Here is an 18357-nt window from a genome sequence, read left to right on the forward strand (position 1 = left end):
GTAACCCTCCTCATGTTTGTGTTTCACGAGCTGGTTTTGGGAATACTCTGATAATAATTGTAATGAAAAACTTTTTGTAATAATTTAATGAAAATGTGTTGCTTTTTAAAAGTTTAAATTGGTCGGAATTTTTAGAGCGTTACGAGTTGGTATCAGAGCCTTGGTTTGAGTGAATTGGAGGAACATTCGTGTGAATCCAGTCTCAAATCAATGAGAGTTTTCAAAAGAGAAATTATAAATGGTTTTCAAAAATGTGTAAGGGAGGATGCAGCGGGTACGATCAATCAGAGCCAGTAAGTAGCCCCAAAATACCATACAAGTTATATGTTTATGAGATATGATAGAACATCATGCTAGTACTAGTTTAGGGATCTTTAGGAATTGCATGATAGATTTGCCTGATTTATGATGCCTGCTAGCCTAGGGTTCATTCTTTATGAGATTTCCAATGCTCCTCTAGGGGTGAGGGTTGATTGCTTGTTATGTACGTTCCTCACTAGGGTGTTGTGGTGATACTTGATATAACAATGGGTAGGTGTGGAAGGTAATATGGGACCGTACTACTGAAAGCACATGACCCATACGCGCATCAAGGAAGTCACAACCCCTAGGGTTGGGTTGGGATTTGGTTCACGGGTTAGTAGTAAGTATCTGATGTTTTGTGGTGTTTCGAGTATGGTGGTTACGAGGTATGTTGGGAGTGGATCTGGGTCAGGATCGGGAGCAGGAGAAGGTGGTCAGGGTGGGTCGGTGCCACCCGAGGTCATCGGTCAGTTAATTACAGACGAGATGGATGCCACGATTCGTGAGATGCTGCATGATGAGGTTGCTGCTATGTTCGGGGCCGAGTTGCCAGAACTTTTTGGGTCGATCAAGACCGCCATTGTTGAGTATTTTGATGAGCGCTATGCAGCTCTTGCTGAGATGGTTGCCGCGGCTGCTACAGCGGATGTAGCAGCGGCAGGGGGAGGAGCCGGTAGAGGTTTTCAGTATCGGGACTTCGATAATACGAAGCCCCCTACATTCAACAGAGTTCAGGACCCGATTGTTGCTATGAGATGGTTGTCAAACGTGGATGGGTGTTTCTTCACGTGTTCATGCCCTGCTGATCAGAGGGTGAGGTGTGATCTGAACCTTTTGAGGCTCGGGGCGAAGGATTGGTGGAGGTTGACCATGGGATCGTATTCTGATACGCAGCGAGCGGCGGTTTCTTGGGATCAGTTCAGAGAGATGTTCAGTAGTCGCTATGTTCCGCAAGCTGAGACAGAGATTAGATCAAGAGTTCCTAGACCTGAAGTAGGATTCCAAGTCGGTGACGGAGATCACCAGGATGTTCACTGAGAGGGCGATGTTCTGCCCAGAGTTTGCTTCTTAGCGGACCTAGATGTCCCGATATCTGAGTATGCTGAAGAGCGATATCAGGCAGCTTGTGGCTACGCAGAGGTGCGAGACATTGTTGGAGTTGCAGGAAGCCGCTAGGCGGCGGGAGTTGAAGAGCGAGTTACAGTTGAGAGAGCTAAGGCAGGCTCTAGTAGAGTCGCAGCCGGCGCCGAAACGGTCTAAGACCGTTGATTTCATCTTGAGCAGTCAGAGTAGCCGCACTTGTGAGAAGTGCAGGAAAGCTTATGCCGGAGCGTGTAGGTCCGGTGGTGCGTGCTGCAAATGCGGGAGAGAGGGGAACTACCCGAGGGATTGTCGTCAGTCAGCCCCAGTCCAGGATATGAGGATTTGCTATCAGTGTCATCAGGTTGGTCACATGATGCCTAACTGCCCACAGCTGGTTGGGAGGTCAGTGCAGGCTCCAGCACCAGCCACATTGAGGATTACGGGTGAAGGTCAGGGTGGAGCAGAGCCCCCGAGGGATCAGGGGTGTGCTTTTCAGCTTACAACAGAGGAGATCAGGGCAATGCCTGATGCAGCTGCAGGTATGTTTCCTTCTTGATGTTTTGTTACCTTGTGATTATTATGGAGTATTGTATATCTGCTAGTCTCGTGTTGTAATTTTTGGTATTGTATTGGTTTGTTCCTTGAGGGTTATGGTATGGTTAAGGGTTTGGTATTGGTAGTTTCATTGGTTATCATCCCTGGGGATTGTTAGTGGGAAATCAAGCTTTTGGTCTGAATGTCGAGTAGCATCTGTAGTCTGAGGAGTGGTTAGTTGAAGGCTAGGCTTCTTCCGATTCCGAGATGATCAATTTTGATATGTGATTTTGTGAAGGGTTATTAAGCGAGGTCAGTTATGGCGACCGGTGGTGGATAGTCAGTGCTCTAAGTGGGGAGAATTGGAACATTCTCCGGAAGATCGACACGCATGGGAGGTTGGTTAGCTGTTTGGGATTCAGCAACGGTTCAGTCAGCCGAGAGTGCAGGCTAGTATGGGTGAGTGTCAGGAAAATGGGGCAGGATACAGACCAAGGTTTGCGGAAAAGGTGATGGGTTGTGGTGAGGCCTAGGATCAGGCCGAAATTAAGTATGTTGAATGGAGTTAGAGTTTGGAGCCCATAGAGGCCTAAAGTATGCATGGGAGAGTTTTCCAGCAAGGATAATTCGGGGTGATAGATGCTACTTGAGCGGTACAGATAGACTGATGGTCGGTGGGCGTACCAGTCAGGCCGAAGGCTCGGAGAACGGTCCAGACAGGCTGAAGGCCCTGGGGGGCGGTCCAGACATGCTGAAGGTTTTGAGAGTGGTCCAGATTGGCTGAAGGCCTGGTAAGGCGGTCCAGTCATGTTGAAGACTCTGCATGTGTTAATAGACCAGTATGAGGAGATGGAATGAGTATGTTGCGATGTGAAAGCATCAGAAGGTCTAGCCTCGGGTATTGATCATGATTAGTGGAAGGTAGTGCACGGACTTGAGAGTCCTTGCGAGAAGATTCAGAGGATGTGTGGTGCATGGGATAGCGATTATGCTATAATTGAATGGTGTAGTATTGGGTGAGCACCGTGGCACTTGTTGTAGTGACAAGGCGGCCAACTAAATTTCCTTGGTTAAGGAAAAAGGGAAAACATGGAGCTCCAAGTGAGAGTGTAAGTTCACGAAAGTGAAAGTAGTAACGCGGAGGTACGATGGAGGTATTCCATTTATTGTTATCGAGAGGTGTGTGTGCGCCAATGGTATGGAAGCACATCTGGGTTGGATGTCTGATGTGGTCACGGAAGGAATTCCGAGGGTGTAGAGCCAAAGAGACTCGGAAGGGATGCAAGGATAAAGCCTTGGACTCCTAGTTTGGTTGAGAACAAGAGGTTATGTATGTAGTGGTAATTCATCCTGGGGATGTTTGAAGGCGTTGTCAGTGTGTCGGGTTTCCCAACCCAAGGATGTAGAGCAGGTTCAGCATGTGTATGCGATTTCGGAGGAGAACTCATGGGAGTTGCTCAGGAGCTGCAGGATGTTTCATCCTGTCAGCACGGAAGGAAAAGAGTTTGATTCCGAAAGGAAACGGGATAAGTCCCAGCAGTCGGTACCGGGTCAAGACCCAGTGGTTCAGGGTGATATCTAGCTTGGTAAGGGTTTAATGATTGTGGTAATTTGGGTGATGAAAGTATCATCGAATGATCATTTTCTAATAAGGGTTGTAATCAGAGAAACAAGCCGGTGGCCGGCTTGAAGCGATTGTCGTAACTCTGTGTGTAGGAGTTAGACTTTATAAGGGTTTGGTAGAAGTGTTTGGAGGAACCTGAGTTGGTTGTTTCCAGGAGATGCGTTGTGGGAATAGTATCTGGAATTGTATGCTGCAGCAGGCTTCGAGGATGAAGCCTAATTTAAGTGGGGGAGAATTGTAACATCTCGGAAATTTAGAGGTATAGTTGAAGGGCTAAAAGTGTAAATAAGAAGGTCGACTCAGCGAGTCAACGGATAGACTTGGCGAGTCGAGTCGCGTTTCAGGTCAGGTGTTAAGTGACCAACTCGGCGAGTCGCATGGGTGGACTTGGCGAGTTGGTGCTGTATGTCGTCGCATGGGTGGACTCGGCGAGTTGGTGCTGTATGTAGTTCCAGAAGCCCAAATTCGTGGGGAGACCCCATTGTTGAGTGAATTAGAGCTTGGAGGAGGATCTTTGGTGCTTTAAGCGTGAAGATTGGAGGCTTGTATCAGGAAGCTTGGGGAGATCAGAAATCTACAGTTGGTTGGGCTCATTTTAGGGTGGTGGAGTTCGTGTCAGTGGTCGGAGCATCTCGGTCTTATCTTTTTAGTCGGCAGTTGCGAGGTGAGTTATCCTCATTATATCGACAGGGTCTACGGCACCAAGGCGGGCCCTTTATCGGATTGTAATCTGGGTATTGTTGTTATTTTATCGCTTTGCTATGTCTGCATCCTGGTAGTTAGGATGGTATATGTTAGAGACCTGGTTATGGTCGATATCCTGGTATGTAGGATGATGTTATGCTACTGACCGGTGAGGTCGGTATCCTAGGTAGGATGATGCTATGTTATGTGATCCGCTAGATTGGTTTGATTGGATGTGAATTGTTATATGATTGAATGTTTATGTGCACATGGTTGTTGGACTGGGGTTGGGTTGAGGCGGGTCCTGCTTTGTGCTGTAGGCCAACATACCCAGGGCGAACTGGTTATCCTGAAGGCCCAGTGAGCGGTCCGGATAGGTTGTAGGCCCAAGAGGGCGGACCAGACATGCCGAGGCTCGGAGACTGGACCAGACTGACTAAAGGCCCGACGCGGGTGGACCAGTTATACTATAAACTCAGAGAGTGGGCCAGGTGGATTGAAGGCTCGGTGCGGGCGAACCAATCACACTGTAGTCTCGATGTAGATGGCTAGACTCGGAGGGTAGACCAGGTGGACTGATGGCCCGGTGCGGCGGACCAGTCACACAGTAGACCCGAAGTGCATGGCTGTTCTGTGTTCGGTTATGATATGGCATGTTATGTGTATGGTATATTTGTTTGGTATTTTGGGGGTATCTCACTAAGCTTTCGGGCTTACAATTGTGGTTTAAATGCTTCAGGTACTTCAGGAGACCGTGGCAAGGCAAAGGCATGATCGTACCGCTCCTCATGTTTGTGTTTCACGAGATGGTTCTGGGAATACTCTGATAATAATTGTAATGAAAACCTTTTTGTAATAACTTATTGAAATTGTGTTGTTTTTGAAAAGTTTAAATTGGTCGGAATTTTTAGAGCGTTACACTTATTAACTCACCAGCTTAATTCTTGACACTTTTTTCAAAACTACTTGTATTTCTCCGGGATTAAGTAATATACGTAAACAACAGCTTTTGGGGAAAGGACGCAAAGGCGTCAGTTTCAAAACATATTTAATCATCATAATGTAATCAACTTTGAAACATGTATCACAAGCAACAATGCAACTTTTTAAATTATATTTATGGTGGTTGTGTTTTCTTTTCTTTACTATTTACTCAACTATTATGATACTACATGAAGTCATCCGCCCTCGAACGATTCTGCCGTTCTGGTTTGGGGTTGTGACAGATTGGTATCAGATCATTGTTTATAGTGAACTAAGTATATCGAACCACATAAGATATAAAAACTATAAATGCATTGGGAATAAAACTCTCTAACAAAAATTTGTACACCCAAACCATTTTTTATTAACTTAAATTGCTAGTTTCATAAAGGTACAAATACATGAATGCAACAGTTTATTGTCATAGTTAGAACTAAACAAAAGTATTAAGACAAGTTGGACACTACGACTAGGCCTCAGAATATGTAATCGGATCTGGGACGAATATAGCATGATCAACTATATTTATCCGAGATATGACCAACGTATGTCGAGGAATGGTAGTAGTGAGTAACAACTCAAAACTTACCAAAGTAACACTAGTATCAAACTTACAAATTTCAAAACTATAGGAGTATATTGTGACACTATAAAAACGATAATAAACATGTAAACCCCGACATTTCGTTAGAACTAGGGATCGTCAATTAAATAGAATTATACTTATAAAAACTAAAAAAACCCTTCACTGACAAGTCTATAGTTGCAAAGAGCATACTTTAAAGGTTACACATGATTGAGGTTCCATAGGATTAGGATTTATGATTTTGCTTTAGGTCCTTTTCCATGTTTGGATGTGGGCTTAGAGTGAAGCTACTTATCCAACGGCCTACTCGATCTCCATTGTATGTAATTTGTATACACTAGGTAATTATAGGAGGACTCGGTGTAGGTCTTATCATAAAAATGTTCTCTTGCACTCAAGTTTATATATAATTCTATTATCCCTATTCTCGATCAAACGAAATGATAGGATTTCATATCCCCGCAGATCCCTACTACCCTAACTAGGGCAATGGAGGCTTAGTTTAGTAGGATCCAGAAGAGGATCCCAGGGAGGTTCCCAAGGAAGATTCATAAGAGGATCCCGAAGAGGAGGAAGAGGAAGAAGAAGGAGATGCAGACGATGAGGGAACTAACTCGGAATCAGAGGTCTACAATCCTCCCGAAGTGGTACCAAATCCTCGATGGAACTTTCAGGGCTCGGCGCCCTGCTGGGCTGTAGATCTGAAACGATGGAGCAGGAAGCAAAGACAACGCCCGCCGTACGACATGTGACGAGGTTTTTATAACCTTAGTAACAGAGGTTTGGCTGACAAGGCACTCCCTGTCATGATTTTTCGCATCACAAACCAAGGCGTGCAAACAAGAGTGAACTCCAGCGAAATCATGGACGTCGGTGCCACCACCCAAGTCATCCCGGTACGTCTTCGTCGTCTGGACAAATAACACAAGAGAACCATAGAGCACACCTTTTCCCTTCAGAAAGACATTATTGTTGCTATTGCCGAGGTGAGGGAGTTCCACGAAAGTCAAGCCGAAATGGAGAGGCGCATCATCGAGGCTTAATGTCAAGTAACTCGAGCCCAGACTTCCAAGACTACATTCCATGGCCCGCAGTGTACCACCCATTCAGAGTAGAGCGCTTACTATTTGTTCTATGTATAGAATTATCGTGTGAGCGTTGGTACCACTCTTTCGTTTATGTATGTAAACCCGACATATTATGAGTACACTATTTGGGGGTCTTAATGCTGTCAAATTTTCCCATTTTCATTGATGTAATCTAGACCTATGTTAAGGTCAAATTTTCTTGGTCGTTGTATCGATTATTAATATCAATGAGATTGACACGAATTTATTATTTCGTTGGGTATTTCGTTAAGTTCTTAAAATACTAAGAAAATCATGTACTTAATGTTGTAAGTTTCCATTTCGCATTTAACTTATAAAATTGATAATGATCGGAACATAAAGCATACAATATTGTAACTCTCTATAACCATTTCAGAAGACTTACCAAGAATTCGTCTTTTTAACTTATGGCAGAATCATGCCGCCAAGAAGGAACCCACGATGCATCAATACTACAGGGACACTACCACTACCTCCACCACCCCCACCATCATCAATGGACAATGCTGTGTTTCAGGCTACTGTAACATCTGCTATGACAACAGCGATGGCACAAATAAGTAACAACGGTTCTGGAGGAGGGATAAATAGCTCTACCAACGGCCAACACCAGGGTCGTTCCGGGGAATGCACTTATAAGGACTTCACCAATAGAAAACCCATACCCTTTAATGGTACTGGAGGAGTCATGGCTCTATCCCAATGGATAGAGAAAACGGAAGTAGTATTTGACATCTACTCATGCCAAGAAGGGAGCAAGGTAAAAATTTTTTGCCTGCACTATCTCCGAACGAACCCTGACATGGTGGAACGGCCATGTGAAGTCACTAACTCTAGTAGTGGCTAACTCTATGAGTTGGGAAAATCTGAAACGAATGCTAATGAAAGAGTACTGTCCGAGAGGCGAGGTACAGAAACTCAAGCAGGAGCTTTGGGGCCTTACTATGGTAGGCTCGGACATCACAACCTATACCAATAGGTTCAGTGACTTAGCAATACTTTTGTCGGGAATGGTTGCTCTAGAGAGCAAGAAGATCGAGAGGTATTGTAATGCCCCATTTATGGTATGTGATTTAAATAAAGTATTTTCTTTTCTTAAGGGGTACTCTACGAGTCTGTAGCCCGAATCGTCGAGTAGAGACGAGATGATCACGCAAATTGAGTTGGCTACTCGACGAGTCCATACGCTGGGACTCGGCGAGTCCGCCTGTCTGGATGAAGCCCTAATTTTAAGGGCTTGCACCCTATTTAAACACATTTATGTGCCCCAACCTCGCCTCCATCACCCTCAGAGCATCTCTTACCAAACCCTAGCTCCCTTATTGAGTGTGTGAGTGATTTTTGCTTTGTGAAGGAACTTTTGGAGGTAGAAGAAGGAGAAGGTTGAAGAGTTCAAGGAAGAGGAAGTAGATCCAGAACACACTCATTTGTGGTCATCTTTTCTGGTAATAAAGTCTGCATCTTGCTTATTGATCTAGTAGATCTTGTTTGTCCCCAAATTGTTGCTTTTAAGCCCAAAAACCCCAAATCCTTTGTGATAAAGTCTTATGGTCGGGTTATACTTCAGATCTGGACCTCATTGTATTCTAGAAGTGTAAAGTTTCGGTTGTGGTCGTGATTGAGGTCCCTTTTGATCTTGGAACCCCATTAAGAGCTTAGAGTTGGCATTTGAAGCCTTTAAAGCCATGCATGCACATAAAGTTTGCAGCTTTACGTGATAAGCATGCCTTAGAAGCTTGGATCTGTGATTTGGAGCTGCTGCATGGCTCAAATCAATTATGTATGGAAAAAGGACTGAATGGACTCGGTGAGTCGCAAGGTTGAATCGGCGAGTCATATGAAGGTAGCCGTGGACTCGACGAGTTGGATGAGCAACTCGGCGAGTCTGATGAAGTTTGCCTTAGACTCGACGAGTTGTATGAACAACTCGGCGAGTCAGATGAGTTTTCCTGATTAAAAGTAGAGTTGAGTGAAGTAGCTTCATTCCTTTTTAGTTACACGTAAAGTTAGCAACTTTACGTGTTCAGATGGTCCCTGGAGCTTAGATCTATGAGTTAGATGCTCTTGAATGGATTAGAATCGATTGTCTGGAATCTACGCATTAGGACTCGGTGAGTTGTTCTTCGGACTGAACGAGTCGAGTCGCGAGTCCCCCGTCTTTCTTCGATCAGTGAGTTCAAGGTGAATCAGTGAGTGGGAAAGGGACTCAGTGAGTTAAAGTCAGAGTTAGTAATGGAGGGACTCGGCGAGTCTGCGCTCTGACTCGGCGAGTCCGATCAACTGGAAGTTGACTTTGACCAGGGGTAGAATAGTCATTTTACCCTGAGGGTAATTATTAGTACCTGATCTAGTGTTTTTGAGATTTGTAGTCGGACAGTTCCGGAGCAGCAGACAGCCACTTTTAGAGTTAGCATCTCAGTAGGCAGCATTACGAGGTGAGTTTCCTTCCAGTAGTAAGGGGTGTACGACCACAATGTCAGACCGTTTAGATAGTTGTTCCGGACTTCGGTCCGATACCGAGAGGGTCCCGAGAAGTAGATATATATGCTTGATGTCTTCATGATTCTTGCATATTATGTTCGGTTATGTTATGTGCTATATGTTCCAGAATTCGGTCTGATTCCGGGCGGGGCCCGATATAGTTTTTGTTTTAAGATATATGATTATTTATGTTACATGGTTCCAGACATCGGTCTGATGTCGGGCGGGGCCCAAGTTATTCCGGACATCGGTTCGATGTAGGGCGGGGCCCAAGCTAGTTCCGGACTTTGGTCCGATGCCGGGCGGCGCCTGATGCAGTGGGCGGGGCCCAATATGTTTTTATATATCTTTGTATGGTATGTGGTAGTTTGGGGGAGCTCACTAAGCTTCGTGGTTACAGTTTCAGTTTTGGTTTCAGGTACTTCCGCTAGCAAGGGGAAGAGCTCGGGATGATAGCATCGCAAACACCACAGCTTCAGCTCTTATTCCTGGGAGTTTGTTTCAGATACTATGTTATATTTGATACAGTTTTGTTATGACACATCTGTTATCACTTTTTGGGATTTGTGACGTACGGTTTCCTTATATGATATGGTTGATTGATAGTTTGAGAATTATTTAAACAAAAATTTTTGGGTCGTATTTTGGGTCGTTACAAGTTAGTATCAGAGCCTTGGTTTGAGGGATTCAGATACACTTTCGGGTGTGTCTGAACTCAAACTAAGGAAATGGCAAAATATTTTTTTAAAGAAAAAACATTTTTGAAAAAGAATTTCGAAAAGAGAACTTAGAAAGAAAAAGAGTTTTTGAAAACGAGATAAGGGTGTGGTGCATGCGATCAGCCAAGCTCAAGTAAGTACTCCCAAATTACTCATACAAGTTTATGTTATGATTATCAATTTCAGTTTCAGTCTCAGCTTCAGTAGAACAACATGCTAGTATAGGACTAAGGATCTAGGAGGATGCCTTATGTGCCTACTTTATGTGTTTTAGCTTTATGAGAATTGCATGCCAGTATTGAGTAGACAGTAGTAGGATAGCCTATTTAGGTTATGCCTGATAGTATGTGTTTAGCATTTATGCTAGTGTAGATTACTCAGTATGATAGCCAGAGTGGTATATGGTTGATTATGTACTCAATGCCTGAATGTTGCTTGCTTTGTGCTCTTAGGGGTTCTAGTTGTCATTCACTAACTAGTAAACGAATATGTCAAGTTACATATTTCCAGAATTTAATAATTTTAGAAGGTTAGGTCTAGCTGTATTTTGCAGCTCTTGACTGACTCCAACCGTTATAGGGCAGGATCTCCCATTCAAAGAATTATCTAGTCTGAGTGATATGTAATTATATTTGCGAGCTAGTTAGGGGAAGAAAGCGGGAGCTTATTACGTAGCTGATGGCGGAGAGTGGGTTGGTGATTACCCTAGGTCAAGCCTAGGATGAGTGTAGCAGAGATCAGTAGCACTAGAAGTGACTTGGTGGAGTCAAGGCAGTTCTTGAGGAAAGTACGAATTGATGTGGAAGGTAGTAGGGGCCCATACTACTGAAAGTAGAGGGTCTGTACTCTAATCAAGGAAGGCTGAGATAAGACCAGGGAACTTGTAATAGTAATGATCCCTCGAGATATATCCATGTTTCTAACGTTTGTCGTTATGTGTTTCAGAAATGTGGTTCTAAGCCCTAGATCAGTAGGCGACAGTTCAGGTGCCGGTGAGGGATTAGGTTCAGCCTCGGGGGTTGAGCAGTTGGATGAGCAGACTAGGGAGTTTTTCACTTCAGAGGTTACCCGTATCATACTTGAGCAGACTCCTGTGATCTTTGGTTTGATCAAGGAGGGTATTTTGGAGTTGATGGAGGAGAAGTTGAGCACATTTCCTGCTGAGGTGGCGGCTATGATGGGGTCGTGCACACTCACCTTTAGGGAGTTCAGAGCTTGTGGAGCTCCAGACTATCATGGGGCACGGGACCCCATTGCGAGTACTAGGTGGTTGGCAGATATTGCCAATGCATTCCGCACCAGCAGATGTCCCGAGGGGGACAAGGTCAGATTAGCATTCTGTCTTCTGAAGGATAGGGCACGCGACTGGTTGGAGGAGGTTGGGCATGTCATCGGGGATGACGCAGCACTAGATGCTATGACTTAGGCCGATTTTTCTACCAGGTTCAGGGCCGAGTTTGCACTAGTTATTGAGGTGCAATAGTTAGCCAGGGAGTTTCAGGATCTTACTCAGACTACATAGATAGTGGCGGAGATTAATGCCAAGTTCAGGGAGAGGGCTATTCTTATTCCTCAATATGCAGCTAATGAGGAAATGAAGAAGGCCCGTTATCATGAGATGTTGCGGAGTGATATCCGCCAGTTTGTGAGCCGATCCAGCTATAAGACGCTGGATGATATGATTGTGAGGGCAAGAGAGAGAGAGAGAGAGAGAGAGAGAGATTGATCTTCAGATGGAGAAGAAGAGGAAGTCAGAGGCGGCTTCGGGTATAGGGAGTTCGGGCAAAAAGCCCAAGGTGTCAGATCATAGGTTCAAGGGACAGCAGAGCCACAGTTGGTGCAGAAAGTGTGGGAGAGTGCACGATGGGATGTGCAAGGCAAGGAGTCCTGGCTGCTTTAAGTGCGGCCAGACTGGGCAAATGAGCAGAGACTGTATAGCTACTACTACCACCACCACAACATTAGATCTGATTTGCTTCCATTGTAATCAGAGGGGACATAAAAATTCCCAGTGTATGAGCTTAGCCGCAGCAGGGAAGGTGTTGGCACCTGCCTGTAAGGTCAAACCTTGAAATTTGATAATGTTTAAAACAGACCTCAACATCAGCGTTTCAGCAGCTCAGTTTGAAATAATTTAGTCAGTACATTGTAACAGATCTTCTATTTATCTTGTTTCCATAGTTAGCCTAATTAGTTAGCTGGCGTATCCCTGATTTGTAGGGATTGTCTAGAATAACAGTATATAATCTTTTGTATAGGTTTGTGAATGGTCACGCCTTTCACAAACCCTAATCGTTGCTTTATGCACACAATAATCTCTTTGTGAGATTATTCTTCTTATTGAAAGCTTTTCTTCGTGAATTCCTTTTATTCTTATTTACTGTTATTGTTTGATAAATTCATTGATCTAAAGGCCTCTTCAATTGGTATCAGAGCAGGTTTCTCTTATCAAACAAATGGCTTCATCTTCTTCTTCGTCGAACTCATCAAATCATCCTTCCGCTAAAATTCCTCCTTTTGATGAAACAAACTTTGCTATGTGAAAAATAAAGGCTCTATATGCTTTAGAGTCAGTAGATGAAGACATGTTGGACATTGTCGAAAAGGGTCCATATGTCCCAATGTATCAGCCTCTGAAAAACAACGTTCCTGATGGTGCTATGAAGAAAACACCTAGATAAAACTGGACGGCAGATGACAAAAGAAAAAATGGTCTAGATGTTCGTGCTCGTGCCGCAATCAGCTACGCTCTGCCATACAACATTTTTGGGCTAGTTCAAAATTGCATCTCAGCAAAAGAGATGATGGATACTCTGACTGTATCCTGTGAAGGCACTGAAGAAGCCAAGGCTACTCAAATAAATGATCTTAACCGAAGGTATGAACATTTTTTTGCTAAGAAAGGTGAAACCTTGACTCAAACCTTTAACAAATTCAATACTCTTGTTAATGATCTTCGGAGATTAGATCAGTTGAAGCATAGAACTGTTCTAGTGCAGAAGTTTTTGGATTCTCTGGGTGCAGGTTGGGAGAACCATGTTGATGTGCTGAAAAATAGTGAGAAGATCAACTCTATGGACTTACAAAGTCTGTATGGAAATCTTCGATACTATGAGGAATCCAAGCTTCAAAGAAAGGAGCTGATGAAAGATTCTCAGCATGAATCATCTGTAGCCTTGTTCTCAAACAAAAAGCTAGTGTCAGATTCAGACACTGATAGCCATTCAGACACTGATTCCTCTAAAACTGACACTGATGATCTTGAAAAGGTTGTGGCTAGTGCAGCTTTGATTGTAAAGACCTTTGAGAAAACCAGTCGAAACTTCTCAAAGTTTCAGAAGAAGATGGGTGGAAAGTTTTCAAAAAGATCAGAAGCTGATAAAAGGCATGCTACTGATAAGAAAGAGAAGGCTCAGTGCTTTAACTGCGGGAGCACTGATCATTTGGCAAAGGAATGTAAAAAAAAAAAGAAGGCTCGGATGAATACTGGAAACAGAAGTACAACAAGCTGATTGAGAAGCTGAAAGCAGAGAACTTGGAACATAAAGTTCTTGTTGTTGAAGAAGAAAAATGGAAGACTGATGAGGAGTCATCAGATGATGAAGTTAAGTGTCTAATGGTAAAGATAGAAGACACAGATGTTTCTGAAAAGGGCAAAAGTACATTTGATGCTGATATGTCTGATGCTGTTGAAAATTCCAGGAAGCACAACACTGACTCTTCTTCAATGTACCAGGTTAAAAACTTTGTTTCCTATTCAATGAATGAAAAAATCAAAATGTTTGAGTATTTGGGTGTCATTAATTCTAAGAAGAATCAAACAATAAGAGATTTGGAAAATCAAATTGATCTTCTTGAAACTGATATATCCATGAAAAATAACATTATTGAGTCCACTCAGGAAAATCTTAGAATCACTAGTTTGTCAAATTCATCTTTGTCTGCTGAAATTGACAATGTTAAAGATCTTTTGATCAAAGAACAAACTGTGCTTCATACTTGGGCAAAATCTCATAAGAATGCCAATTATATTATTTTTGCTCAAATTCCACATTCATGTGAGAAAATTCTTGGGGGTAATTTTGCAGAAGCTGAAAAAGTTTTTAAATCACAAGAAAAGGAATCTGAGTTTTACTCAATGAATGAGATGAAAATCAATTTCAAAAATAAGTTTTGTCAGTAACTGTTTTATTAATCAGAGTTTAATTGATGAATACTGTATCACTAATTCTGATGGTATTACTGAGTGTAATGTTGAAATTACCGGAATTGATCCAACCTCTTACCCTGCACATCTTGTAAGACCAACTCCACTCACTGAGAATATTATTGCCTTTCCTATCTCAAATGGAGTGCTTCATGATGTTCATGAACAACTTAAGCATTTTCCTGACTGCAATGCAATTGTGAACAAGTCCAAACTAGACACTGATGATAGCTCATCGTCTATCACTGATCATAATCTGTCTGACACTGAATTCAGTTGTGATTCTATAATGAACAAAAGGACACAACGCTCTCTTGGTGAATCTTACAAGTCAAAATGTGTTAATTCACAAAAATTGCTCACCAAGAGGAACTTTGGTACTAGAGTTTGTTACAGATGTGGTGATACCTCTCATAAGATTAGTGAATGTTCATTTGATAAATCATCTGTAAGAGCTGATAATATTAAAGTTAGAAATGAAAAATGGACTCTTAAGTCAAATTCTTTAAACTGTCTTCCTAAGGAGTGTTATAATCTATTATCAAATAACTTTGTGAATGACCCATCCTCGAATGGGTCAGTGTGTTCTAACTAGTTTCTCAACACTGCAGGGTCAGGAGCATCTTTGGTACTTAGATAGTTGTTGCTCAAGGCATATGACAGGATCAAAGTCTCTCCTGGAAGATTATGTCAACAAAACTGGTCCTGCAGTAACTTATGGAGACAATGGAAAGGGATTCACTAAAGGATATGGAAATATCAAATGCAATAACGTGGTTTTTCAAAATGTTTCATATGTTAAGGGTCTCAAACACAACCTTATCTCCATTAGTCAATTGTGTGATGTTGACTATGAAGTTCACTTTACAAAGAAGGAAGGCAGAGTTGTCAACACTGACAAGAACATCATACTTTCAGCAAGTAGAAAAGATGATATATATGTTCTTGACATGTTCTCGAGTGACAACGCACTGATGCAATGCTTCTTTACAAAGTCTCAGACGAATCATAGCTGGATTTGGCACAAAAGGTTCTCTCATCTGAACTTCAAGAACCTATCCAAAATATCCAATCAAGATCTAGTTAGAGGGCTCCCAAAATTCAGCGTTGTGAAAGACAAGATGTGCTCAGCTTGTGAACAAGGAAAACAAGCCAAGTCCTCTTTCAAACCCAAGTCATGTTCCAATATATCAGTCCCTCTTCATTTACTCCACATGGACTTGTTTGGACCTATTCCTGTCCGTTCTCTAGGTGGAAATACGTATACTCTAGTGGTTGTGGATGAGTTCACTCGATTTACATGGGTGGTTTTCCTGAAGAAGAAAAGTCATGCTGCACAGGAAATTATTTCACTGATTCATAAAAATGAGACACTGACAGGGCTCAAAGTTAAGCAACTATGAAGTGATCATGGTACTGAGTTCCGAAATTCAACTCTTGAAGAATTTTGTGATCATAAAGGAATTGGGCAAAACTTCTCAGCTCCTCATACTCCTCAACAAAATCGAGTTTCTGAACGAAGAAATAGAACACTGATTGAGGCAGGAAGGACCTTGATGATCCATGCTGGTCTTCCTATGTCGTTTTGGGCTGAAGCTGTCAATACAGCGTGCTTTACTCAGAATCGATCTCTAATTCACAGGATTCACAAGAAGACACCATATGAAATGCTGAAAAATCGAAAGCCAGACGTATCCTTCTTTCACGTGTTCGGATGTATCTGTTATATTCTAAATCAGCGTGACACAAGATCTAAATTTGAACCTAAGGCTGACAAAGGTATTTTTGTTGGGTACTCATCTATTTCAAAGGCTTTTCGTGTTTTTCATGTGAACAGGAAATGCATTGAAGAATCCATTCATGTGAAGTTTGATGAGGAATCTTACACTGATGAAAAAGTCACTCATTCCTCTTCTATTTTTCAAGAGCTTCTCTCTTGTCCATTTGACGAAGTCCCTCCTGTTGGAGATGAAGCTGATTCTCCTGATTCTATCGTTCCAGTTCCATGTTCCTTGAATCAAGATACTACAGCCAGATCAGCAGATAATTCATTAGGTGCTGATGAAATCCTTGAAGCTGAAGTCTCTCTTGCAACTGATAACTTGTTAGTGTCAAACTCTCCGGAATCAGTATCAGTTTCTGAACATCGATATCATCCAGTTGATCAAATTATTGGGAATATTCATGATGGTGTCCGAACCAGATCTCGTGTATCTAATAACTTTTGCATGTATGTTAATTTCGTTTCAATGATCTTACCTGACAAGATACACACAGCTCTTCAAGATGCTGATTGGATCAAAGCCATGCAAGAAGAACTGAATGAGTTTGAAAGGAACAAAGTTTGGATTCTTGTCCCAAGACCATCAGGAAAACTATCACCGGAACTCGTTGGGTCTATCGCAACAAGGTTGATAAAGATGGAATCATTACTCGCAACAAGGCAAGGCTTGTCGCTCAAGGGTTTACTCAAATTGAATCCATCGACTACGGGGAAACCTTTGCTCCAGTTGCGCGCATTGAAGCAATCAGACTGTTTCTCGCATACGCATCCTACATGAATTTCATTGTCTATCAAATGGATGTGAAAACAGCCTTTCTTCATGGTGTGTTAGAAGAAGAAGTTTTCCTCAATCAGCCCCCAGGCTTTGTTGACAAAGATCACCCTGATTATGTGTACTGATTAGACAAAGCTGTTTATGGACTAAAGCAAGCACCCAGGGCTTGGTATGAGACGCTGACATCGTATCTTCTTGAAAATGGATACAGACGAGGAGCAATCGACAATACTCTCTTCATCAAAAACAAAGGCTCATATATGGTTCTTGTTCAAATTTATGTCGATGACATCATTTTTGGCTCTCCAAATGAGAAACTAAGCAAGGAATTTGCAGAGATCATGTCTCAAAGGTTTGAAATGAGCATGATGGGGAAGATGACCTTTTTCTTAGGTCTTGAAGTTCAGCAACAAAAGTCAGGTATTTCTATTTGCCAAAGTAAATATATTTCTAACTTTCTTGTTAACTATTCTCTTAGTGACTGCAAACCAGCCTCTACTCCCGTGTCCAAGACTGATAAGATACACGCTGATCCAACTGGAACTGATGTAAATCACTCTTTGTATCGAGGAATGATTGGATCTCTTTTATATCTCACGGCAAGTCGTCCTGATATCATGTTTGGGACCATTCTCTGTGCTCGATTCCAAGCTAATCCCAAGGAATCCCATCTCATGGCTGTCAAACGTATCTTTCAATACTTGAAAGGGACTCAAAACCTAGCACTGTGGTATCCTCGCGACTCAGCATTTGAACTTTTTGGATACACTGATTTAGACTGTGCAGGATGCAATTTAGACAAAAAGAGTACGTCTGGTGGATGTCACTTCCTTGGAAATCGTCTCATCAGCTGGTCTAGCAAGAAGCAAACATCAGTAGCCATCTCGACTGCAGAAGCTGAGTATGTTGCAGCTGGGAGATGTTGTGCTCAGCTCTTATGGATTCAAAATCAGCTTCTCGACTATGGGATCAAGTTCTCAAAGACTCCCATATATTGTGATAACACCAGTGCCATACAAATCACAAAAAACCCTGTTCAGCACTCAAAGACGAAGCATATCGCAATCAGACATCATTTCATCAGAGATAATGTTGAAAAGGGAAAGGTTGTTCTTGAACATGTCAAGACTTCAGAGCAACTTGCTGATATCTTCACTAAGGCACTGGATTCTCAAACAACTGCTTACATTATTGGAGAACTTGCAATGATTACCTTGTAATTATTTTTGCTGATTAATTGTACTAATGTTTGGTATTGTCTTATAAGCTGATGTACATTGTGCTGATGATGACATGCTGATGATATTTGCATACTGAGTACTTGGTTTGATCTCCTATCTTTCTCTCTTCTTCAAGTCTTCTAAACTAAAGTTGAATGATTTACTGTAAAAAAAAAACCATACACTGATAACAACTTGAAACTCTTTGCCGATGGTTAAATCAAAACACCAAGATCTATCACACGCAACTATCACTTCTTACCAA

Source organism: Lactuca sativa, chromosome 1 (assembly GCF_002870075.4).
Source record: "Lactuca sativa cultivar Salinas chromosome 1, Lsat_Salinas_v11, whole genome shotgun sequence".
NCBI lineage: Eukaryota > Viridiplantae > Streptophyta > Magnoliopsida > Asterales > Asteraceae > Lactuca > Lactuca sativa.